This window comes from Chlorocebus sabaeus, chromosome 13 (genome assembly GCF_047675955.1).
Source record: "Chlorocebus sabaeus isolate Y175 chromosome 13, mChlSab1.0.hap1, whole genome shotgun sequence".
Lineage (NCBI taxonomy): Eukaryota > Metazoa > Chordata > Mammalia > Primates > Cercopithecidae > Chlorocebus > Chlorocebus sabaeus.
The window spans coordinates 15590563-15617426 of NC_132916.1; the positions used below are offsets into that span (position 1 = coordinate 15590563).

Consider the following 26864-nt stretch of genomic DNA (forward strand, 5'->3'; position numbering starts at 1 on the left):
TGTGTGTGTGTGTGTGTGTGTGTGTGTATATATATATATTTTTTTTTTTTTTTTTTTTTTTTGAGACAGAGTTTCGTTCTTGTTACCAGGTTGGAGTGCAATGGCATCATCTTGGCTCATCACAACCTCCGCCTCCCAGGTACAAGTGATTCTCCTGTCTCAGCCTCCCAAGTAGCTGGGATTACAGAGATGCGCCACCACACCCGGCTAATTTTGTATTTTTAGTAGAGACTGGGTTTCTCCATGTTGGTCAGGCTGGTCTCGAACTCCTGACCTCAGGTGATTGGCCTGCCTCCGCTTCCCAAAGTGCTGGGATTACAGACGTGAGCACTGTAATATAGCATATACTATTTTTAAACCTAATTTGTATATTCAATACATAAATATCTGAGTATATACTAAGTAAAACAGCAGACATTTATATAACCCATATACTCACATACTTAATCATAATCATTCTACAAGGAAAATTGTATTACCTCCATTTTACATAAGAAGAAAGTGAAGCATCAAGAGGTTAAATAACCTACCCAGCTTGCATGGTAGCTCACGCCTATAATCCCAGCACTTTGGGAGGCTGAGGTAGGCAGATCACTTGAGCCCAGGAGATCAAGACCAGCCTGGGCAACATAGCAAGACCTTGTCTCTACAAATTATTTTAAAAAATTAGCCGGGACCAGTGGTGTGGGCCTGTGGTCCCAGCTACTCAGGAGGCTGAGGTGGGAGGATTGCTTGATCCCAGGTGGTGGAGGTTGCAGTGAGCCAAGGTCACGTCACTGCACTCCAGCCTAGGCAACAGAGCAAGACCCTGTCTCAAAAAAATACAATAATAACCTACTCCGGGTCATTAGCGAGAAAATGTCAGAGATAGGATTCAAAGAACGCAGGCAGTCTGACTCCAAATAACTGTAGACCTTAGGCTTTCCAAATAGTGTATTTCAGCAGTAGTTTCGAACATTGTTAACACATAAACACCTCTCCAAAGCTAATTAGATACTACTTTTGGATATTCCAATGTAGATGATAAAAGGAAAAAAAAAAGGTCAACAGAAGCAAAGCCTACCAATTAGGATCAAAATTTCTCCCTTTAATATGTATTATATTTATAAATAAACCCAGAGATATTAGACCACTTCCTGTTTACATGTAATCTAATGTTAAACTTGATCATAATATGAGGGAGGAATTCACATTTCAAAAAAATGTTTAAACAGACAAATTAAACCTTTTAAATATCCTCCAGTGTGAACAAATATCTCACCATGTGACACTGAGCAATTTATACAATGAGCCTCATTTAACTGTTCAACTCATACATTCAGACAAAATATATCTGCTGTGCAACAGACCCTCTTGTGGGCTCTGGACACAGGTGAGGAACCGGGCAGAGAAGGTTCCTGCCCTTGTGGAGCTTCTGCTCTAAGGAAGGCAGAGACAAGACAACAAGCTGATACACAAATATGCAAAGGAGAAAATGATCATCGAGGGACAAGGACTTTGCAGGGAACTAAGAGGGAGTGGTGTGGTAGCAGTGGCTCAGTGTCCTTTAGATTGGGTGGGTACAGGTCCTTCAGAGGGAATACTTTGAGCTGAGACCCAAACAGCATGAAGCAGTCAGTCAAGGAGAGCTGGGGCAATCTAAATAAAACAGCAGAAGATTATGCCTGGGAAGCTTATGTTTATCTGAGTGTGCTTCAGCTAAGTACGCGTGAACTCCAGACACGGCAGATAGTCCGGGGAACTACCTGCCACCATTTCAAACGCCGCTGGGGAACTGTTGAGCTTTCCTGCTTTAGTACTTAACCTGCAACACCAACACATCCAATTAGTAAAACACCTCAGTTGGAATGAAACAGCCTTAAGGTCACAGTAGGAATCTGACCTTTCCTCAGTGGCTTCCTAAAATCTACGTCCTCTGAGCTTACCCGATCTTACAACTCCAATTAGAAATTATATGCTCTCTGTGTTCTCAAGCAGGAGGTCCTATTTGGTTTGGAGTTTAAGTGTGTGCTCTATCAGTATGTGGCACATAAAAGGACGGAAACTAAAGCTTCCCAGGCTGCATCCTCTCCACCTAAGCTCCCACAGAGGCCTGGCATACCCGTTTTCCACATTGAGTGGGTCATCCAGCACATCCAATTAAAGTGCTTTTGTAATAATCTACTGAACTCTGGAACCCTGTTGCTTGCAGGAACCTCAATTATAAGCATTCAGCAAACCTACTTCGGCTTTCCCCACTCGACTTCTCATACAAAGTGCAATTAACAGAGCTACATGAGAATGTGGTGATTAAGCAAAGAAATATTGACTGACATATACTTTTAAAGCCTTTGAGATATATAAATGCCTCAAACTTACCCACAGAGGAAGTAGGGAGGACACTTAGATTCATTCATCCAGAATGAGTTGGCTGAAGATATCCTTGTCATTCATACACGTAGCCCTGGCAAAATAAAACGAAAACACAGAGGCGGTGAGAAATAATTTTTCAAAATCAGATTTTTATAATTAAAGCTCAGTTTCTCAGCATTCTGTTGTATCTTGGGCTTGATACAAGAAGGGAGAATCTGAAAGAGAAATCAAGAGTTAAGTGATTAATTATAAAGGAAATAAGGTCTTCCCACATCCTAACTGGAGAAGCAGATTTACTGCTTCATTCCATAATGTCATGACTGAACCATTTGAAGACAGAATAGATGGAGGGAGAGGAGAGAGAAATAGATATAGATGATAAGTAGACAGACGGGAGCTGGATAGATGGATGGATGGACAGACGGATGGACAGATGGATGGACGGGTGGATGGATGATTGTTAGACAGAGCAAGCCTACTGTGACCAAGCCACTACTTAAGGTGCTAGAAATAAAGCAGTGAATAAGAGAGAAAATCTCACTCTCACTGAGCTTGATTCAAATAGAAATACACAGTTCAATAAATAAATAAGAAAAATATCCTAGAGTGATACAGGCAATGCAGAGTCAACAGGGCAATGAGATAGTTGGTGACAAGTGGCTAAATTAAACTGGAAGATTAGGAATTTGCTCTCTGAAATGACAACTAGCCTGAAATCTATTTGAACTTAGGGAAATGATCCCCCAGGCAGAGGGATCAGCTAAGAAACACCATGTCTTGAGCCATTATTATGGATTCAGGAGCAGAACCCAAGTGGATAGTGCCAAAGGATCAGAATTTCATAACTTACTAAACAGGTGAGGCCAGGTACGGTGGCTCATGTCTATAATCCCAGCACTTTGGGAGGCCGAGGTGGCCGGATCACTTGAGGTTAGGAGTTTGAGACCACTCTGGCCAATATGGTGAAACCCCGTCTCTACTAAAAATACAAAAATTAGCCAGGTGTGGTGGCTCACGCCTGTAGTCCCACTACTTGGGAGGCTGAGGCAGGAGAATGGCTTGAACCCAGGAGGCAGAGGTTGCAATGAGCTGAGATCATGCCACTGTACTCCGGCCTGGGCAACAGAGAGACTCCATCCTCCCACCCCTCCAAAAAAAGTGATATCTGAGTTGTCTCCTATTATGGAGAATAATAATACTTTCTTCCTGTATTTGATATGCTACCTGGTTATACATTAAAATTCATAGACCATTAGTCAACACACCAGAAAGTATCTCTTTTATTTCATTGTTTAAAAATGTGAAACAGACCGCTTTTAGAGTGAGACTTATCTTTTTAGAAGGCATGATATTAACTCTGTGATGTACACAAGATACTTTATGACGGCAATAACCATGTGTCCTTAACCTAGAATGCAGTCCTTGATAAAGAATGCAGACTTTAGGGCAGGGGTGTCCAATCTTTTGGCTTCCCTCAGTCACATGGGAAGAGAAACTGTCTGGGTGCCACCTAAAATATATCAACACTAATGACAGCTGATGAACTTTTAAAAAAAAAAAGTCACAGAAAACATCTAATGAGGTTTAAAGAAATTTTACGAATTTGTGTTGGGCTGCACTTAAAGCCATCCTGGGCCACAGGTGGCCCACAGGCCATGGGTTGGACAAGCTGGCCTTAGAGCAAGGGGATTGAGACTGGAGTTCAAACCCCAGCCACTCCATGACCACCTGAGTGAGCTGAGCCCAGTTATTTAGATTGTCTGAGCCTCTGATTTCTTCAACTATATAATGGAAATATGATCTACACTACAGGGTTATTCTAACTAAGTATTTAATGAAATAATGCACATAAAGTACTTAATAAATTGCTTGAAACGTGTGACATACTGAAAGTAGCAAAAAACCACAACTAGACTTTCACCGTAAATAGTCACTATTGAGAAAGGTTTGACGATCACGATGACTAATGCTATAGAAATATACCTATACGGGGCTCGGGCATGGTGGCTCACGCCTGTAATCCCAGCACTTTGGGAGGCCGAGGCAGGCGGATCATCTGAGGTCAGGAGTTCAAGACCAGCCTGACCAACATGGAGAAACCCCGTCTCTACTTAAAAATACAAAAAATTAGCCGGGCGTGGTGGTACATGCCTGTAATCCTAGCTACTCAGAAGCCTGAAGCAGGAGAATCACTTGAACCTGGGAGGCGGAGGTTGCAGTGAGCGAGATCATGCCATTGCACTCCAGCCTGGGCAACAAGAGCGAAAAGACATCTCAAAAAAAAAAAAAAAAGAAAAAAGAAAAGAAAAGAAAAAGAAATATACCTATATAACCTGGCATAGTAAAAAGAACAATTTTCACTTACAGGATACCAGGATTGGGGTGGACCCGTTAAAACCCACCCATTTCCTTCATTCTACAGGTGAGAATTTAAAGCGCAAAGAGGATTCTACAGGTGAGAATTTAAAGCTCAAAGAGGATTCTACAGGTAAGAATTTAAAGCTCAAAGAGGTAGCATGATTTGCCCAAGGTGACATAATTAGTTCGGAGAACATTTTCAGAAATTTGTTACATCTGGTCAAGAATGCCTACCTTATAGAATACATTCCATATTGATTTAAAACTTTTTAATTCACTTTGTCATTAACCCAGTATGGATACACTATTTATTTATTTTATTTATTTTATTTTTTGAGACAGAGTCTCATTCTGTCACCCAGGCTGGAGTGTAATGGCACAATCTCGGCTCGCTGCAACCTCCGCCTCACAAGTTCAAGCGATTCTCCTGCCTCAGCCTCCCAAGTAGCTGGGACTACAGGCACCCACCACCACACCTGGCCAATTTTTGTATTTGTAGTAGAGACGGGATTTCACCATGTTGGCCAGGCTGGTCTCAAACTCCTAGGCTCAAGTGATCCACCTGCCTTGGCCTCCCAAAGTGCTGGGATTACAGGCGTGAGTCACCGCACCCAGCCGAAAAAACTATTTTGAAATGATAAGAATAGAAAACTGAATCAAGCTGCACTGGACTCTGTCTAAATACATCACACTGACAGTCTTTAAAAACCAAGAATTGTAATATTTTACTGATGGCCTCATAAATGATTATTTACTAACTGAAAACCAGAAAATATAAGATCTGCCATATTTTAATGTTTCCAAAGATAATAATGTTGGATCTCAAGCATCTGTTACATGACAGAACGTTCCACATATTCATTCCAAATACCACGCTATTTCATGTTTTTTGGTTTCTATGCCTTTGCGTATACTACTGTTCCCTACAGGGAACGCCTCCCTGGAGAACTTCTAATTACCCCTCAAGACCCAGCTTAAGTGTCTCTTCTTCTGATCACCTGCTTTCCTACCGCAAAACTCACAGGGTTATCACTCCCTCCTTCACCTCAACACTCTTTCTGTTACAGGCAATTGCCTTGCAATTACTTCTTTTTCACTCATCTGTCTCCTTTACTAGAATTCACTTATCTTTCCCCTTTACTAGAACTGCTTTAAAAGTGAAGTATTTTGTTTCCCTGGTGTCTGACACAATTCCTTACTCATGGCTGCTTGATAAATATGTTCATGAAATAACTGATTCATCGAATTGCTAATACATGATTAAGATGTAGCGTGGCTTGCTTTTCCATCATATCGCCATAACTTGAGTTAAAGAGGAAGCTGCAGCTTAACTACTGGTCATTTTGGTGTTTTTTGTTGTTCAGTTTTTTTGGGGTTTTTGGGGGTTTTTTTGTTTTGAGATGGAGCCTCACTCTGTTGCCCAGGCTGGAGTGCAGTGGCACGATCTCAGCTCACTGCAACCTCTGCCTCCCAGATTCAAGCAATTCTCCTGCCTCAGCCTCCCAAGTAGCTGGGATTACAGATGCCCGCCACCACACTTGTCTAATTTTCGTATTTTTAGTAGAGATGAGGTTTTGCCGTGTTGGTCAGGCTGGTCTCGAACTCCTGACCTCAGGTGATCCACCCGCCTCAGCCTTCCAAAGTGCTAGGATTACAGGCGTGATCCACCGCACCTGGCCAACTACTGGTCATTTTGGATGGAAATGATTTTAAGCAGGGTTATAGAATATTTAAGTTTAAATCACATTGACTTTATCGCTGTTCACTTTGCAGATGAAGAAAGTGAAGTCCAGTAAAGATCAAGTAGACCTCTCACGTAGCCAGCGGGAAAGAGCTACACTACAACTCAGATCTCCAAACAGCTACATCAGCTCTGTTTCCAGCGTGACAAGTTACTGGTTCCAAGAATGCTCTTCCTTGGATCCCAGCGCCTTCCTCACGACCCTCTCTACTTTCCCCATGTGCTCCGGTGCCACGGGAACAATGAACCTTCATTGAGCTGGACTGCAATCCAGCAAGTGACTATTCTTTCAACAGTGGAGACTGGGCTTCGCTGCCAGGGAAGATCCTGTTTTAAGGGAGAATTCGCAGTGGGCCAGGACTGCAATATGCTGTAACCACAGAAAGATCAAACAGGGCACCCTGAGCATGTGAGTCTATGAGATCCAAGGTGGTGCTAGGTAAACTATATCTATAATAAAACTCAAGCAATGCTATGCTTTTGCTTATACAAAGAGTGCTTGTATCTCTCACAACACATAGGTACCATGTGGGGACAGAGTCATCAATCAACAGATTGATGGCTCATGCTTTTATCAGCATGTAAACCAGCTACTCCCACAGCCTTGGAGCTGCCCACTTGCACCATGACATCAGTGTAATTTTAATTTAACACGAACACACCTTACATTCTTTTCCCTTGAGCTTTGTGATGAAAAGTGGTTATATTTTTACAGTGCTAGGGATTCTGCCCCATGCCCTATTCAAAAGCTGAATATAATCCAGACCTTCAACTATATCACAAAGTTAGTTGTTGTTGTTTGTTTGTTTGTTTTAAGGCCACATCTCAGAAATAGTACATGATTAGCCAATCTAGAAGCCTACTGCCAAGCACTGGGTGAAGTTCAGAGTGCCCAGAGTTTACAAAACTTTCATTGCCAGGTGAACCACTGTGCAAGCCCACAGTTCTCGGCACAACTGTCAATGCAGGGCAATGAGAAACGGTGGGGAAGGCAAGAGAAAGTTACTACTTACCCTGTGCCCTTCAAACATGCCTCCCATCTCCACCCAAACTACATAAGTAGAATGCATTTGTTACTGAAAATTTTCTCTCAAATCCATGCCTTCTTCAAATAGTATCTTCTTTGTAGCCACCATCTCCCTGAATTTAAAACATGTGTTAAAGTTGCTGGGTTTACTTTAGCCTCGTTATCAGCTAGGCAGCTTATCAATTCAGAGATTCAAGTCAATGTTTGTAAGAAAACAATACAGAAAGTGGGATGTTTTCCAGGACTGGGAGTGAGAAATGTAACTCCCATCTCCCCTAACCCCTCCTGTGACCCAGGATTGTAGGATCTAACTGGGCCCTCCAGAGTCTCCATTTACAGGTGGATTACTAATTATCTCATCACTCAGGGCCCGTAGAGATTTCAGACATAATGAACAAACCATTCTGTGACTCTTATTCCAAGGCATTAGGTAAGACTACATCATAATGTGGTATGCCTTAAATAACCATTTTCACCAGCCTCTCACGTCCACACTAATGCACTGTTCCTGCACAAAGAACTAATGGAATCAGATGCTGCACTCAACAAAGGAAAATTGTAGAGTTACCCAGTAGACTATAGAATGGGAGAGAAGCTGCCATTCATGACAAAGGGATGACTAATTACAATGAAAACAGCAAGTTTCAGTCTATCCTCCCCAAAGGAGAGACTTCTATACACATGGAGCACAGTATTTACTGTGTACTGTAAGCCAAGTTACAAAAAGACCCTTGTTAGTTATAAAACAGCCCATGTGAAATGCCAAAAAAAAAAAAAAAAAAAAAAAAAATTGAATGACCGGCTAGAAGGAGAACAAGGTATATCCATTTTGTTCACTGCTCTCCCTAGGTTGGTGGTCACATCAGCCAATCTGGCTTCTGTTTAGAGTAAGTCTTTCCCGTGAGTCCCACAAGGTTCACGTATCCAGTGACAAAACTCAAGGATACAAAAGTTAGCACCGTTTTTAAGTTAATGACATTCAATTCAAGAAGTATTTGTTGAATATCTATTCTGTTCAAGTCACTATGCTAAGTGCTGGAAATACGACGGTGACACAGCTTGCTTCTGATCTTGCCTGCACATAAGCAAGCCAGTAGTCCCAACATGTGTGCTAGGGAACATGGTTGGGGGTGGGGGTAGGAGGCTGTGAAGTGGCCCCTACCCCACCGGAGTGGCCCCTATCCCTGTCTTCAAGTAAGACTCAAATACAAGAATAGTAACACTCACACCACAAAAATTACCTCCATGCAGTGCCCTAGGTAGATCAGAATGGTTCTTTCTCCACTAGGATCCTATTCATGTTTTAAAACAGATCAGTAAGTTCTCTGACACTCCTCTTAGGAAGGAGAGGTGGGCACCCCATGCCCCCTTCACCTCGATTCTGCTTCAATCTATATATAACAGCCGACGTGACACTAGGATTTCCACGGCTGGGCCAGAAAATGCCAGGAGGCTTACGCCTGGTCCTCTTGGTGCATTTGCCCTGAAGCTCTGAGGCTACATATATCCGGTTTCGTTTGTCACCTGTTGCCACACTGTCCAGCATATAAGACTTTACTTCTGGAAATTCTATCCCATCCCTTGCCAAGACAAAATAAATTGACTTAGCGCTGGTATCTAAAAGCTGCCACTGACTTCTGGCTTGCAGACAGAGGGATGATCCTCATCTAGTTGACAGACAAAACTCACTGGGCAAAGTGACATCCTTCATTAGGGAACAGCAATATAATAATTCCTCATCACTTCCAAATGAACCACACCATCCATGCCCCAAGAATTACACATATTTAGTATCTGGGGAGGCTTGTACAATATTTACAACATGCACCATGTTTATGTCAGCAGGCTAGTCCTGTGGACGACAGGGGCAGGCAATCACGTTGCCATAAGAAATAAAGCTGCATGGGGTCAGGAGACCAGCTGCACGGCCGCAGCAGTAAATGCCTGCTTCCTTCTTCCTCCTTCCCATGAAATAAGTGTCTTGTCCGTCTCTCTCGCTCTTTTTTTTTTTTTTTTTTTGAGATAAAGTCTCACGCTGTTGCCCAGACTGAAGTGCACTGGCACAATCTCGGCTTGCTGCAACCTCTGCCTCCAGGGTTCAAGTGATTCTCCTGCCTCAGCCTCCTGAGGAGCTGGGATTACAGGTATGCACCACCCCCCTCAGCTAATTTTTGTACTTTTAGTAGAGACGGGGGTTTTGCCATGTTCACCAAGCTGGTCTTGAACTCCTGACTTCAGGTGATCCACCTGTCTCGGCCTCCCAAAGTGCTGGGATTACAGGCGTGAGCCACCGCGCCTGGCCCCATCTCTACTTCTTTTCCAGCCCTGTCAATCAATACTCAGAACCGTCTCATCACCAGTCCTGGCATCTGTTCAAAGAGGGATGAGGAGAGGGAAAAAAGAAGGAATAAGATTCATAAATAAATAGAAGAGAATGATTTTGGAGAGGGAGTGTTAAAAAGTAGCAGGGACTCTGGATTATCCCTTCCACATCCCTCACTATCTGTCAGAACCTCCCACCTAGTTAGCTTCACCAATACAAGCTCCAAGTATAACAAGGCTCTCTCTACAATAGGCAAAATACCCCACTTTAATAGCTAAAGGAACTACCAAAAGACATGATAGCTATCCATTCATTAAAGGAACAGCTTGCGCTTCTATGATATTTTATTTTATTTTATTTTATTTATTGGGTTTTGGGGGGCGGGGGTTGAGATGGAGTTTCACTCTTGTTGCCCAGGCTGGAGTGCAATGGTGCGATTTTGGCTCACTGCAACCTCCGCCTCCCGGGTTCAAGTGATTCTCCTGCCTCAGCCTCCCAAGTAGTTGGGATTACAAGCGTGTGCCACCACGCCTGGTTAATTTTGTATTTTTAGTAGAGACGGGATTTCTCCATGTTGGTCAGGCTGGTCTCGAACTCCCGACCTCAGGTAATCCTCCCACCTCAGCCTCCCAAAGTATTGAGATTACAGGCGTGAGCCACCATGCTGGGCCTATTTTATTTAGTTAGTTTTTAGAGACAGGGTCTTGCTCTGCTGCCCAGGCTGGAGTGCAGTGGCATGATCATGGCTCACTGCAGCCTCTCCCTCCCAGACTTAAGTAATCCTCCTGCTTCAGCCTCCTGAGTAGCCGAGACTATAGGTATGCACCACCACACCTGGCTAGTTTTTGATTTTGTGTAGGGACAAGGTCTCACTATGTCACCCAGGCTGGTCTCGAATTTTTGATCTCAAGTGATCCTCCTACCTCGGCCTCCCAAAATGCTGGGATTACAGGTGTGAGCCACTGCACCTGGCGTATTTGTACAATATTATCTTTTTCTTTACCCCATCCTTAGATTGAGCAGAGTGCGCTTTTCAGTACTGAGGCAACTTAGGGATGAAAGAGGTAAATAAATAAAATCAAATGGGGGACCACTAAGTAACTACTGAGGCAGAAGACTGGCACAACAGCTGATGAAAAAGGTGGCTTGAGCGAGAACAAAAATGCAAGCAGCAGCTACCCTACAAGAGGAAGTCAAGTGCTCCTTAAGGGAAAGTCAGGGGGAAAAAATGAGAGATTTACTGACCTGACAGCAGGAAAGAAACATTCATACACCACTTGAAAGGGCAAGCACCAAACAAATTCCTCAACCACTTTTGTATCAAGCAGCATGTTCAAACCCTTCATGGAGACTGAGGCATCTCTATGGAACTGTGGGTTCAACAGCCCTCAACAAGTACCTGTGGAATGAGTGGCTTTCAGGGAGCCTCTGCCTGCCCGGGCTCTGTGTGAAAGGTTCCCAGAAGTTAACCATGGCTGGACAGGGACTCCTGGCTTTATCTCAGGGCTCAGTCGACTGAGCCAAGTGCATTTTCCAAAGGGTAACTTTACTTCATTCCAGGACTAGACATAATTTCTGAAAAGTGGCATGTTATGGGAAAAATACATTGTGGCTTTTCTTTTTTTTTTTTTTTTTTTTATAATAAAGACAGTGTGACCACTGATCCCTTTCACAAGGTCTTGAAAGTAAGTAACTGTTGAATGATTGTAAGTCCATGGGGGGCAATGAGTGAATCAATGAAGGAAGAAACAAACAAATGCATGAGCAGATGGAGATGCCAATTATTTCCGTGGTCACGGAATCCCTGGACTTAAGCAGAATCTGGAAAGATCTGTTCTCAAAGGCTCTAATGCTACAGGCTGCCACAAATGACACCAAGGGTGGTTCAAATATTTTACCCTCCTGATTTTTCAAAACCTGTCACGCTTTTCCTTCCTGTAGACAAAGCAAAAGCTAACGATTCACTGAACAAAGAAATATGTCCTGACTGGCCCCCTCACTGTGGACCTCCAGGAAACAATGATTTCAGAGGCATGAGCTTAGCCGCAAAAGTGAATGCTACAGACCTCACCAGAGAAGAATCGAGCTCATCCTAGGCAAGGTACACTTCCAGACCTGCTTCAACTGTCACCCTGCCCTCTGGGGACATCTTACAGGTTCATCCTAAGACTGTAGATGTTGGTCAGGATGGGAAGCATTATTTCCAAAGCTATTTTATAGCAACATACTAACTGTACTTTCATCTTGGGTAACTTAAAAGGTGCCATCCTTGACCTGGCACTTGAAGATGCCATGTTATGGCTGCACACAGTGGCTCACGTCTATAATCCCAGAACTTTGGGAAGCTGAGGTGGGCGGATCACAAGTTCAGGAGTTCGAGACCAGCCTGGCCAACATGGCGAAACCCTGTCTCCACTATAAATACAAAAATTAGCTGGGCATGGTGGCATATGCCTGTAATCCTAGCTACTCAGGAGGCTGAGGCAGCAGAATCACTTGAACCTGGGAGGCAGAGGTTGCAGTGAACAGAAATTGTGCCACTGCACTCCAGCCTGGGGGACAAAGCAAGACTCTGTCTCTCAAGGGAAAAAAAAAGAAAAGGATGCCATGTTGATTTACCTAAACTTCTGTCTAAAGCCAAATATCTCAGAAAAAGAAAACCTGTGGTTATACACCTTGCCCACAAAATGTAGTTTTGTAATAAATTATCTCTTAAGCACTCTCCATAAGTGTTTTCATTTCCTCCCACTGACAAACAGTCCAAGGGAGATAAAGAGGCACCAGCCCACTGAGAAGGCCCTTGTGATACCTGTGTCAGCAGTATGGACATCAGAGATAAGGTTTTGAACAATGCTAACAAGGATAAAGCTGACAGCCTCAGGGTGGATAACGTGCCTCTCTGGCAAGTGAGAAAAACACTTGACAGAGGGCTACTTTGGGTTTTGATTCATCAATGAATTTTGTTGAAAGGAACACATGAGAGTTTCCAGGGGTCAGAGAGCTGTTCCTGTTTCATTCTACCATCATCAGAACGATCCAAGCAGCAAATCCACATAAGAAACTTTTGGGGTTTTTAAATTTTTTTGTTTTTTGTTTTTGAGACAGTCTCGCTCTGTTAACCAGGCCGGAGTGCAGTGGTGCAATCTTGACTCACTGCAACCTCTGCCTCCCAGTTTCAAGCGATTCTCCTGCCTCAGCCTCCTGACAAGCTGGGATTACAGACGCGCGCCACCACACCCAACTGATTTTTTGTATTTTTAATAGAAACGGGATTGCACCATGTTAGCTAGGCTGGTCTCAAACTCCTGACCCCAAGTGATCCACCAGCCTAGGCCTCCCAAAGTGCTGGGTTTATAGGCGTGAGCCATCGCACCCAGCCTCTATCAGAAATTTTTTGAACAAAGCAAATGCTAGGATCCATAAAGAAACAGCTCCAAGTTTCACAAGATGAACATCTGAACCCCCAGCTGTACTGACTATAGCTGACGAGTCACTCATTTCACATGCAGTAACATTTGTCCCAATTTCTAGCAAGGTTGGTGTGCTAGGCACTGTGCATTAATTACACAAGGAGGAATCAGGCACGGCACCAGTTATCAAAGGACCTAGAGCAAAAGGGGATAAAAGACAGCAAAGACATCTGACAAATTCGAGCAAAAGGGGATAAAAGACAGCAAAGACATCTGACAAATTCCAGAAAGACGCAAGATAAACTGGCCACCGGGGTCCAGGCGAGGTGGCTCATGCCTATAATACCAGTACTTTGGGAGGCCGAAGCAGGCAGATCACCTGAGGTCAGGAGTTTGAGACCAGCCTGGCCAACATGGTGAAACCCAGTCTCTACTAAAAATACAAAAATTATCTGGGCATGGTGGCAGGTGTCTGTAATCCCAACTACTCGGGAGGCTGAGGCAGGAGGATCACTTGAACCCAGAAGGCAGAGGTTGCAGTGAGCCGAGACTGCGCCACTGCACTCCAGCCTGGGCAACAGAGCGAGACTCTGTCTCAAAAAGACAAAAACAAAAAACAAAGATAAACTGGTCATCCGGAATAAGGGAAAGGAACTATCCTTGGTTTATAGAAAAAAAGCAAAACACCAAAAAACACAAGAAAATCCATTAAATGTATCTGAAACGGGATTTCAGGCAGCAATAACCACTAAGATCATCGAGTCAAACTAGAAGAAGATATATTTTGGATCCAGCTTAAAGGGAGAAGCAAACAACACACACCTAACAGAAAACATCAATTTCTGTAATGAAACAAACTCCAGAACTTTAGAAAGGATTTGGAGGGTGTGTGGAATCTACTTCCAGAGAGATAAAGGCAGACGCTGCACCCGTTACATGAGAGCAGGCTGGGAGCAGGCAAGATCGTCTGCCAGAGCCTGTTAGGATCACGGAGCACGAGAGCACCTCTCCCGGGTGGGCGTTCAGACATAGGCAGGATGATGTCGGGGCAGAGCTGGAAAGCCTTCCTGGCTGGCCTGGCCTTAAAGAATGTGTCCGAGCTGGACGTGAGGAACCAGCGAGGCCCAGCATCCCCGTAAGGAGGACAGCATGGGTAAAATGACAGAGAAACCAGGAAGCCTGAAACCACAAAAGACACAGAGAAGCACCAAGTCTGATGGTCCCATGCGTGACGTGAGTACAAGGAGAAAAACAGATCAGGATGCCTGATGCAGACAGCTACTAAAGTCCAAGCTGTCACTTGTGCTTTATTCATTAAAGTGAACTCGAAGCTGGGCGCAGTGGCTCACACCTGTAATCCCAGCACTTTCAGAGGCCTGGGCAGACAGATCACTTGAGTCCAGGAATTCATGACCAGCCTGAGCAACATGACAAAAGCCCATCTCCACAAAAAAGTAAAAAATTAGCCAAACATGGTGGCATATGCCTGTAGTCCTAGCTACTTGGGAGGCTGAGGTGGGAAGATCACTTGAGCTCAGGAGGAGCCGTGACTGCACCACTGCACTCCAGCCTGAGTGACACAGTGAGACCCTGTCTCAAAAAAAAGAAAAAAAAGAAAAAAAGTCAAGGTGGAAAGCAGAAGTCAGAGGTCAGCAATCAGTGAGCCCCTCCCACAGCACCAGACTGTCACCATTAATCAATACTGAGCAAGGATTAATTGCAAAGCAGTGCCGGGCACGGTGGCTCACGCCTGTAATCCCAGCACTTTGGGAGGCCGAGACGGGCGGATCACGAGGTCAGGAGATCGAGACCATCCTGGCTAACACGGTGAAAACCCGTCTCTACTAAAAACACAAAAAGTTAGCCAGGCGTGGTGGCGGGCGCCTGTAGTCCCAGCCACTCGGAGGCTGAGGCAGGAGAATGGCGTGAACCCAGGAGGCGGAGCTTGCAGTGAGCCAAGATGGTGCCACTGCACTCCAGCCTGGGCAACAAAGCGAGACTCCGTCTCAAAAAAAAAAAAAAAAATTGCAAAGCAGTTACATGTTACATCATTACTTGTTAAATCCTAAAGTGTGTTTTCAAAGTAGAAAGAGCTCATTCATAAGAATGCCAGCCACATAGATCAACAGGCCAGTGAGGCGCTAGGTGCAAACCCCTGATCTGCCACTTGGTAGGGTTTGGGTCACTTACCTGTCTCTCCACAACTAATTTCCCCCATGCAAAATGAAAACAATTATGGCCACCCTCCAGGACTTCTGTGAAAACAAAATGAGAACATACCTTTCAATTACCTGACACAGTGCCCTGTGACACGTTAAGACGGTTAAATAATAAATGTTAGTTCTCTCCTCCCGTCCTGGTTTCTCTAATCATTGCCATGAAATGCAGACTTTCTTCCACAGTAAGCAGCACTCATAAAAACTTCAAAATATTTTTAACAAGCGCAAGGCTAACAAGATGACTCAGTAATACCAAGGCCAGGCCTAGATGTCCGTTACTAACAAGTACTAAAATGCTTTTTAAAAAATATTTCTCTAGGAACTAAGTGAGTACATTATACGTCAAAGGGAAAACTGACGAGGCAGCACAATGAGGCTTGGAGGTTGTTGTGCTTCAATATCTATAGCAATATTCTAAAACTATTTTCACAATATTCTAAAATCAATAGCAATTACATTATTTAGGGCATTGACGCTTCCTCTAACCCCAAGCTAGCATGGAAGCCTTCTGAATGCTCAAGTTATTATAGATCCTTTTCTGAGCTGAGCCTAAGGCTAAGCCTATAGGGTTCGTGTTCTTTAAAAAAAAAAAAAAAATTACCTATCACTAAAAAGAGTAGTGAGCATGCTTTAGGAGTTTATAGAATAAACAGCTTCCTGTTTCTCAAGCCCAGTGTACAATAAACTATAGGAATTATCGATAAATTAGCATGAGTCATGACAAATGTATTCATAGAGTTTACATATGGGAAATAAAAAGAATTTGTAGAAAAGGATACGAATTTCGGCCGGGCACAATGGCTCATGCCTGTAATGCCAGCACTTTGGGGGGCCGAGGCGGGTGGATCACCTGGGGTCAAGAGTTCAAGACCAGCCTGGACAACATGGCAGAACTCTGTCTCTACTAAAAATACACAAATTAGCCAGGCATGGTGGTGCACGCATGTAATCCCAGATACTTGGCAGGCTAAGGCAGGAGAATCACGTGAACCTGGGAGGTGGAGGTGGCAGTGAGCTATGATCATGTGCCACTGCACTGTCAGCCTGGGTGACAGAGCGACACTCTGTCTAAAAAAAAAGAAAGAAAAGAAAAGGATGTGAATTTCAAACACTGAGTAGCAGGGATGTGACCAAGGGTTTTACCTACGTTATATTTTCAGGATTTTGCTGTTCTTGTAGTTGTCCACCCAGCATCCAATCCCTACCTCTCTCAGTAAACAAATTAGAAAGTCCATACCAATTAGCATCAAATTACAATTACTAGGCCTAAATTATTTGTACTTCTCCCTAAGCCATAATTGCAGAATTTCCTTCTACTGAAAGCATTTCAGGAATTAGCAACGTATTTCCCATAGGCATTTTATTACCTATTATTTCATGAGGATGAATAACCAAAACCTCAATGAGAAAATGACTGTAGATGGTGCAGGGTGGGAAGAGGACGACACCCACATTTATTGGTTTTTGGAATGCCACAGAGGAATATGATTTGAGCCGAGATGTCAGGTCCCTGAGCGAATGCTCCACCCACTCCCACCTCTCAAGCCACCCCAGGAAACTCCATCCCCCATGCCTCACACTCCGAAATTATTATGAAGGACCTGAAACTTTTTGAGCACTGACATGACGCCACAAGTGGAAAATTCTGCACCTGACCTCGTGAGACAGGTCGCAGTCAAAACGCAGACGCTTCTAGTCAAAACACAGCATCGCAGGTGGAGACTGAAAACCTGCCCTGTCTGTTGTTGGTGTGGTTTAACAGCTGATGTGGGTATTCTGGGGGTGCTACGCTGTTGCTTCGCTACATGTTATTGTTTCAGTGTACTGATAGTATGTCATATGAGTAAGTGTAAGAAAATGATCACTTATCAGTAATCATATGAATTAAGGAATAATGGTGATAGTAAACAACCACAGATTGTTCACATGGGTGGCTGAGACAGTGACACCTTTGCTTTCTGGCAGCAGTTCAATGTACATTAACGTTGTTTCATGCACAAGATTATTTCAAATATAAAATTACCCTCAGGCTATGCATTTAAGGTATCTGTGAAACATAAACAAATTTCATGTCTAGATTTGGGTAACATCCCCAAGCTATCTCATTATGTATATGCAAATATTCAAAAATCTGAATAATTCAAAATCCAACACTTCTCGTCCCAAGCATTTCAGATCAGGAATCTTCAACCTTTATTATCTCCTTCTGTGTTATTACACACTAACTCTTTTTGCCGAATCTTGTTCTCATCTCATTCAAAATCCTAGGGACTCCCCAGTGGGATCAGGGGAGGAAAGCTACGGTAGAGTCACTGTGGCCCAACCCTTAAGAAAAGTAAAATAAAAACACAAGGATGACAGCTGTCTTGAAGAGATGGTTGTTGGGTTTCTTTTTTTTTCAATCCCAAGTAATGACACAAAAGGCCAATATTCCATTTAGCATATCATCATCTAGCTAAAACAGACCAGAGCTACATTAAAAATGTTCCTATGATCATCAGTACAGTTTTACAAACATTCTGTACTATTAATAATTATGCAGAGAATTTTTCTTTTTACTTTGTCCAACCTGAACATTTAATCCAACCCAGCCTCCCCTCGCCTCCTACGTTTAGTCCCTTCCCACCATGAGAGAGTAACCTAGAGTAGCCAGGATTGCATTCCCAGCCCACTGCCCTCTGGCCCTGTACCACGCCCTGCCACCCTGGTCCAGAGCCGTGGCTGCACCCACTGTCCTTATCCAGAATTGCATCGAGACCCATTCACCACTCACCATGTGACCAGCTGCCCCTCCACCCTCTGACTCCCCAACGCTGTGGTCAGAAGGCCCCATCTCCACCTCCACTGACAATCCTCAGAGGTTCTATTTTTTTTTTAAGATGGAGTCTTCACCCAGGCTGAATCCTCAGAGGTTCTAATGCTATTTCAAAGACCACTGGGATCAGCTCTGAAGACTAACATGCATCAATGACTTTGGGAACAAATAGCCTCTTAGTCCCTTAGAAAGAACATAATAAACATACAAGAAAAGGCCTTCTTGATAAAAATTTGGAAGAACATTTTAAATAAGCTTATCATTTCAGGCCAAGTGAGTTGCTCACGCCTGTAATCCCAGCACTTTGGGGGGTCAAGGCAGGCGGATCACCTGAGGCCAGGAGTTCGAGACCCACCTGGCCAACATGGCGAAACCCCGACTGTACTAAAAATACAAAAATTAGCCAGGTGTGGTGATGGGCATCTGTAGTCCCAGCCACTCAGGAAGCTGAGGCAAGAGAATTGCTTGAACCCGGGAGGCGGAGGTTGCAGTGAGCTGAGATCGCGCCACTGCACTCCAGCCTGGGCGACAGAGCAAGACTACATCTCAAAAAAATAAAAAATAAAAAAAAATAAACCTTATCATTACTTTAAATTAATTACATAAAATTAATATTCTTAAACCTTACACAGATATTTTAAAGTCATGGTGCACTATTTTACAAAGGACAACTTTAGAAGTTAATTCTGATATGGAAAGGAAGTCAAGATTAAATTTGTCATTAGGAATTTTCTTTTCATTAGATCCCTTGTATCCATATCAACAAATCAATAATAATATCAGGTATTGCTGAGGCACGACAGTGCATGATTGAAGTAGGGCCTGGTGTCATCATGGTGTCATCATGGTTTCATCAATACCGCACCTGTGGTGCATCTGGGTTGAGATCACAAATCAGTATCTTGGCTCAAGTGCTGAGCTCCCAACAAGTTGCTCCGGGGCAAGGACCCTTACGTCTCTCTCCCCATACAGGACATTGCATTTTCCACCTACCAGCCTCAAAGGGATTTTGTGGGGATTATCCATGTCTGAAAGATCTCTCATCTTTGAGATGATAGGTCCTAATGAGTATTTTGTTGAGAAGCACTCCCACTCTACCCTATGGGAAGGTTCCAAACTCCTCTTCTAAGGGTGTCTACTACAGGTTGGAAAATGTTACGTTTGAAGTAGAAATCATCACAGACTTTTAATTATAAGCAAGTGGGGTAGCTCACTGTTAAGCAGAGACCAGACACTCTTCAATTCTTTTTTTTTTTTTTTTCTCAGTTGCTCTGGTGGGTGTGGCCTGGAGCCTCACTTTCTTGCTCTGTAAGTCCAGGTCGGGCATCCAAAGCCGCTACGAGAAGCAGGGTTTACAATGAGAGGAAATGGTAATGAAGTGGAAACATCTATATAATATCACAATTTTATAAAGTAGGACTTGGCTATGGATGCAGGCCCTTCTATAAAAGTACTTAGTCAATCTGGCCAGGCGCGGTGCCTCAAACCTGTAATCCCAGCACTTTGGGCAGCTGAGGTAGGTGGATCACTTGAGGTCAGAAGTTCAAGACTAACCTGGTCAACATAGTGAAACGCCATCTTTGCTAAAAATACAAACATTAGCCAGGTGTCATGGCACACACCTGTAATCCCAGCTACTTAGGAGGCTGAGGCACAAGAATCGCTTGAAATCAGGAGGCGGAGGTTGCAGAGAGCCGAGATCACGCCAATGCACTCCAGTCTGGGCAACAGAGCAAGACTCAGTTTCCAAAAAAAAAAAAAAAAAAAAGAACTTAATCAATCTGAAGCAAGAAAAGCACCATGCACAGCAAATAATGGATAATTCTTTATAAAGTCCTTTAATCTCTAACCTTTAACAACAGATCCTAAGCATGATAAACCAACTTACAAATGATCTCTAAAAGAGGTTAACTTGATTCTTAATAGTAAATGTGGATTTTAATTGTGCTAACTATAGACTACAGTTCTTCTTTAGTAACACTTTTCATTCATCACACAATCCAAAGTAAGGACAAACCCTCGATGCAACTTCTTGAGGCTCCATCCTCTGTTGGCTTCCGAGGCTCCCTGACGATGGGTGATTCCCTGCCTCACAACTGACCCAGCCTCCTTCCTGAGCTCCTCCCTCTGCGCCCACCTCCTGGGATGGGCCAGCCTTTCTTGGTGCTCCAGGCTTGGTCCTCATCTCTGTGTCTTCAATATTCTCTTCCAGGGTGACTTCACGGTTTTTCACTATGATCGACAATAACCAAGACTCGATTTCTTCTGAGTTCCAGACCCACTTGCCCACCTACCAGATGTGCCACCTCAAAAATCAACATGACCCAGACTTGTTATTCTTTTCCAACCCTACCCTAACCCCTGATCACCTGGTCCCCTTTCTGTGCACCCAAACCAGGAAAATGGTACCTCTGTCCAGCCGCTCTGGAAAGACAGGAACCCATCAATCACCCTAGGCTTGCTTCTCCTTTCCCAGATCATGCACACCAAAATGGCCATCAAATCCTCTGGCAGGTACTTCCTAAGTAACTCTTCAATGTATACCTCCCTCTCCTTTGCGGCAATGAGTTCATTCAGCCCTTGTAGGCTGATCCTAGCCTGATGCCTCTGTTGTTTCCTACTGGAGGATTTCCAGTCCTTTCTCCACAAATCTCTCCTCCACACAGCAGCCAGAGGAAAATTCTAAAACACCAATTTGATCCTGTTGTGCTCCAGTTTGAAACCTTTCAATGTCATCCATCCCTCACAACTAATACTTCTTTGCATGACATACGAAACTCTACTGACCTTTCCAGCTCCTGTCCTCCCAGCCACCAATGTAAATCCCTTGTAGCCCACATCATACCAGGTACTCCAAATGCCTCCAGGCCTTTGATCCTAGCTGACATGCTCCCTTCTATCTGCTTTAGCAGCTTGACAAATTTCTCCTCACTCTTAAGGGCAACTTAAGCAGTTCATTCTAAAATGTCTTCCCTAACAACACATAACAGGGATAATAATTCTTTTATTTATTTATTGAGACAGAGTTTCCCCTGTTGCCCAGCCTGGAGTGCAGTGGTGCAATCTTGGCTCACTACAACATCCACCTCCCAGGTTCAAGCAATTCTCCTGCCTCAGCCTCCCAAGTAACTGGGATTACCGGCATCCGCCACCACATCCAGCTAATTTTTGTAGTTTTCAATAGAGACGGGGTTTCACCATGTTGGCCAGGCTGGTCTCGAACTCCTGACCTCAGGTGATCAGCCTCCGAAAGTGCTGGGATTACAGGCATGACCCACCGCACCCAGCCAATAATTCCTTACCTTCAGGTGTATCACTGCACCTTGCACAAATCTCTGTTCAAGCACTTACCATGCTATGCAGGAAGTATTCACTTCCGTGCCCATCTGTTTCACTAGGGCCTGAGCTCTGTTCAATGAGTCTTTGCTCAGCCCTGCCTGATGCAGGCATAGTAAAGAATATATGAGCACTGAGTGTTCAATAACAACTTAATAAACAAATACAAGTTCTGGCATATAGTCATCTTAGTATTTAACAAATCCACTCTAAAACGCTGCTTCCACTTTCTTCCTATCATCCAGAAATCCCAAGTAATGTCAAGTTCAGGTATTCTCTGGATCTTGAGGAAGAACCATGGAGACATGCTCCAAAGCTGTCTGGAAAGCCGATGCATAACCATTCATTTCTATAACATGTAAACACAACTGTCTATAAATGTTTATTATGTTTTCCTTTTTTTGACACAGTCTCTCTCTCTCTTTTTTTTTTTTTTTTTTTTTTTTTTTTGATACAGAGTCTCGCTCTGTCCCCCAGGCTGGAGTGCAGTGGCACGATCTCGGCTCACTGCAAGCTCCGCCTCCCGGGTTCACGCCATTCTCCTGCCTCAGCCTCCCGAGTAGCTGGGACTACAGGCGCCCGCCACCACACCCAGCTAATTTTTTGTATTTTAAGTAGAGATGGGCTTTCACCGTGTTAGCCAGGATGGTCTCCAACTCTTGACCTAGTTATCCACCTGCCTCGGCCTCCCAAAGTGTTGGGATTATAGGCGTGAGCCACCGCACCCGGCCCACACAGAGTCTCATTTCTGTTGCCTAAGCTGGAGTGCATTGGTGCGATCATGACTCACTGAAACCTCTGCCTCTCGGGCACAAGCCATCCTCCCCTCTCAGCCTCCCAAGTTGCTGGGACTACAGGCATGCACCACCATGTCCCACGAATTGTTTTCATTAGTAGTAGAGACAGGGTTTTGCCATGTTGCCCAGGCTGGTCTCAACCTCTTGGGCTCAAGTGAACGACCGACCTTGACTTCCCAAAGAGCTGGGATTACAGGCATAAGCTACCATGCCTGCCCTAAAAAATATTTCTTACAGTACATTCAAAACCCAAGCTGAACCACTGGGCTTAGTCACGGAGACACACATAAATAAAGGAGTTTTTGGGAACTAAGTCTCTACCACCACCTCAGGGTATCACCATCCTACCATAAATTTCCCCTTAAAGGACTAAGATGATCAGTTTACAGCAATGTTTTTAAGGCCTTTTACCCTGAGGTATTAATCATTACTATGTTTAATTCATCATAAGGAAAATTCCCGAGGAACTGCCTTAAATTGAGGAAAGATATTTACTAGAAAAAAATGTTTAATGAATACTGACTACATGGTATAGGATTAAAAGAAAACACCCAAAGTAAATCAAATTTCAGCTTCAAAAATAAATGTCTGGGCTGGGCACGGTGGCTCACGCCTGTAATCCCAGTACTTTCGGAGGCCAAGGTGGATGGATCACCTGAGGTCAGAAGTTTGAGAACAGCCTGGCCAACATGGTGAAACCCCATCTCTACTAAAAATACAAAACTTAGTTAGGTATGGTGGCATGTGCCTGTAATCCCAGCTACTCAGGAGGCTGAGGCAGGAGAATCGTTTGAACCCAGGAGGCAGAGGTTGCAGTGAGCCGAGATCACCGCACTGCACTCCAGCCTGGGCAACAAAGCGAGACTCCATCTCAAAAAAAAAAAAAAAAAAAAATGTGTGGCCAGGTGCGGTGGCTCACACCTGTAATCTCAGCACTCTGGGAGGCCAAGGCAGCCAGATCACCTGAGGTCAGGAGTTCAAGACCAGCCTGGCCAACATAGTGAAACCCTGTCTCTACTACAAATACAAAAGTTAGCCAGGCACAGTGGTAGGCGCCTGTAATCCCAGCTACTTGGGATGCTGAGGCACAGGAATCGCTTGACTGCCAGACATTGCAGTGAGCCGAGATCGGGCCACTGCACTCCAGCTTGGGTCACACAAAAAGACCCTGTCTCAAAAAAAAAAAAAAAAAGAAATGTCTGTCCAGATAGCACATTCCAAAGCTACACAATACACAGGGAGGCAGAACTCATGGCACAGTTAGAGAACAGCATGACAACTTATTTCTTCAATATCTCCACTGTTTCCATTTTCTTTACTTAAAGAGCAGGACGCTATATACTGACTCAAATCTGATGACAAAGTAAATCATCTGAATTTGTTGTCATTTTTCTAATATATTTTAGCTGCTACGCAAAATATTAGTATAATGTTAGATACTATACTAAAATTGCCGTATACAAGGATCAACCTTTTCCTATTATGTTACAGTGTAATTCCTTATGTCTACTTCTTATTTTGGTGCCCACCTTCAAACAGATACAGATGATTACATTTCACCAAGATTACATGCAAATGTGTGCTGCTTTATGGAATCTTTATAGAAAAACAGTTTCTCCAAAGGTGTGCCATGAATGAAACTCTGGTCGTTCTTTCATTCAGCTTGAATCAAACAATGGAAGATCAACTATAAAGTTTACTAACAGGCTGGGCGTGGTGGCTCACCCCTGTAATCTCAGCGCTTTGGGAGGCTGAGGTGGGAGGATTGCTCAAGCCCTGGAGTTAAGACCAGCCTGGGAAACAAGGCAAAACCTCATCTCTACTAAAATACAAAAATTAGCCGGGCATGGTGGCACATATCTGTAATCCCAGCTACTTGGGTAGCTGAAGCAGGAGAATCACTAGAACCTGGAGACAGAGGCTGTAATAAGTTGAGATTGCATCACTGCACTCCAGCCTGGGTGACAGATCAAGACTCTGTCTTAAATAAATAAATTAAATTAAAAATAAAAAAGCCAAGTGTGGTGGTGCATACCTGTGGTCCTAGCTACATGAGAGGCTGAGGTGGGAGGATCACTTGAGCCCAGGAGGTCAAGGCTGCAGTGAGCTGTGATTTGCACCACTGCACTCCAGCCTGGGCGATGCAGCGAGACCCTGTCTCAACAACAAAATTGACTAACAGCTACCAGGGGCTGTAAAGGGTTCTAAGATACTAAGCAGCTTCTCCTCATTCAGAATTTCCTGAAGGAAACGGATCTAAAATAGAATACCTAGCCCGGGCAACATGGTGAGATCTCATCTCAAAAAAATAAAAAATAAAAAATGGCAGCATGAAAAGTAAAATGTTATTTAAAACCAAAACTACCAGCACTTTGGGAGGCCGAGGCAGGCGATGACCTGAGGTCAGGAGTTCAAGACCAGCCTGGCCAACACGGTGAAACCCCTATCTCTACAAAAATACAAAAATTAGCTGGGCATGATGGGGGGTGCCTGTAATCCCAGCTACTCGGGAGGCTGAGGTGGAAGAATCACTTGAACCGGGGAGGCAGAGGTTGCAGTGGGACCAGATCACACCATTGCACTCCAGCCTAGGCAACAGAGGAGACTCTGTCTCAAAAGAAAAAAAAATCAGCTGTAACCACTTCTGTCTCCTGAAGAGGAAGCACAGTTTGCAGTGTGGAGAGAGAATCTCTATACTTCTCCTTTTCATCTATAGAGATTGATAAAAGACGGAGAAAGGAAAAGGCAGAAATTTCAAAACCACTCCCAGATATTCCAGGCACATAAAGGGTGGGTAGAGAGTCTTTTGTCTTTAGCATTCATTGACGCGGACGGGCTCCAGAAAGGCAGAAAGCCGAGAGACACACATGCCAAATGTGAAGGGAGGGAGGCCCAGCAATAGGGCAAGAGGCTGGAAACTCCAGCGCCCATGGCAGTGACATTCCCAGCACTGCAACAGCCAGGGGTCTTTAACAACTGACGCGCGTAACTGTCTATACTAAGACGTTACATGGCTGCATATCACCCCTTCTCCCAATTCTTAGCCTGAAACTTGACTAAGTGTAATAAAAACAGCAACACTTGTATGTGTGGTGAGGTGGGGGAGAAAAAAAAAACGTAAATTAAAAAACAAGGGAAAGGTTGGGTGTGGTCACGCATGCCTGTTGTCCCAGCACTTTGAGAGACCGAGACAAGTGGATCACTTGACCCCGAGAGTTCGAGACCAGCCTGGGCAACATGGGTAAAGCCCATCCCTACAAAAAATACAAAAATTAGCCAGGTGTGGTGGTGCATGCCTGTAGTCCGAGTACTTGGGAGGCTAAGAGGTGGGAGGACCACCTGAGCCAGGGAGGTGCAGGCTGCAGTGAGCCATGATGACGCTACTGCATTCCAGCCTGGGCGACAAAGTGAGACCCTGTCTCAAAATCATCATCATCATCATCATCATCATCACCATCCCTCACCCTCATCTAACGAGGTTAGCACAGAGCAGACAACAGGTGCAAGGGAAGCTTAGGAGGGAGTGGAAATGAGAGTCAGCAGGGGCAAGAACTCAGAGCCAGAGCCGAATATAAGAACACGTGTCTCCCCGTGGGAACTTTCCAGATTTCTTGGAGACGTGGACCTCTTCCAGAGAGAGGGACAGAGAGCTCAAGTGAATTTTATTTAAATATCAAAGGAGAAGGAGCCCTCAGCAGACATGTGAGTTGTGACTCTAATAAAAGGCTGAATGTGGTAACTTAAGTATAACCAACATATTATAGGGGTTGGGTGGAGAGAGAGGCCGCTTCGGGTGAGAAAGGTTCTAGGTAGGAGGGACAGTCACAAAAGCTTCCCCTCCACACCCCACCAATGACTAGAAAACTAATATGCTCTGTGCCATCCCAGAATGAGCTCCCCCAACAGCCAGACTGGGTCCTCAGGGTCCTGCTGACTCTGGGGTCCTACGATCCTGCGGCTGTACCATAAAGACCCTCTTCAAGGTCTTTACTATAACCCTGCAAATCCAGCAGGGTGGGAAGATTGCAAATAGAAATATTTGTAAAGAACTGGTCATCATCCCAGCTCTCTGGAAGGCCGAAGCGGGCAGATCACTAGAGGTCAGGAGTTTGAGACCAGTCTGGCCAATACGGCAAAAACCGTTTCTACTAAAAATACAAAAAAATTAGCCAGGTGTGATGGTGGGTGCCTGTAATCCCAGCTACTCAGGAGTCTCAGGCAGGAGAATCGCTTGAACCAGGGAGGCAGACAGAGGGTGCAGTGAGCCAAGATCGCACCACTGCACTCCAGCCTGGGTGACAGAGCGAGACTCAGTCTCAAAAAAACTTGTAATCAACAAATCTTTCCTTCAACATAGCAGTTAGATATTAGGAAGGTATGCCAAAAAAAATTATATATATATACACACACACACACACACCCCAAAAGAATTTAAAGTTTGTTGTTAAAATCTGGGCTTGCTTCCCAGTTTTAAGGATGAAAACTA

The 26864-nt window shown here is 44.2% G+C and overlaps 1 protein-coding gene across 3 annotated transcripts in view; it reads right to left on the reverse strand.

Annotated features, from left to right (window-relative positions):
* Nucleotides 1–26864, reverse strand: part of TIAM2 (TIAM Rac1 associated GEF 2) — a 272136-nt gene that overhangs the window by 167386 nt on the left and 77886 nt on the right. Inside the window, exons 1-2 of one of the 3 annotated variants that reach the window (XM_073022315.1) lie at nt 15492–15591; nt 2359–2443 (exon numbers count right to left, since the gene is read on the reverse strand). The gene's annotated coding sequence lies outside the window, so the exon portion shown is untranslated. Of the gene's footprint in view, nt 1–2358; nt 2444–15401; nt 15471–15491; nt 15592–26864 lie in introns of those variants that run through there. The other 2 variants (XM_038001129.2, XM_038001128.2) reach the window with 2 other exon arrangements.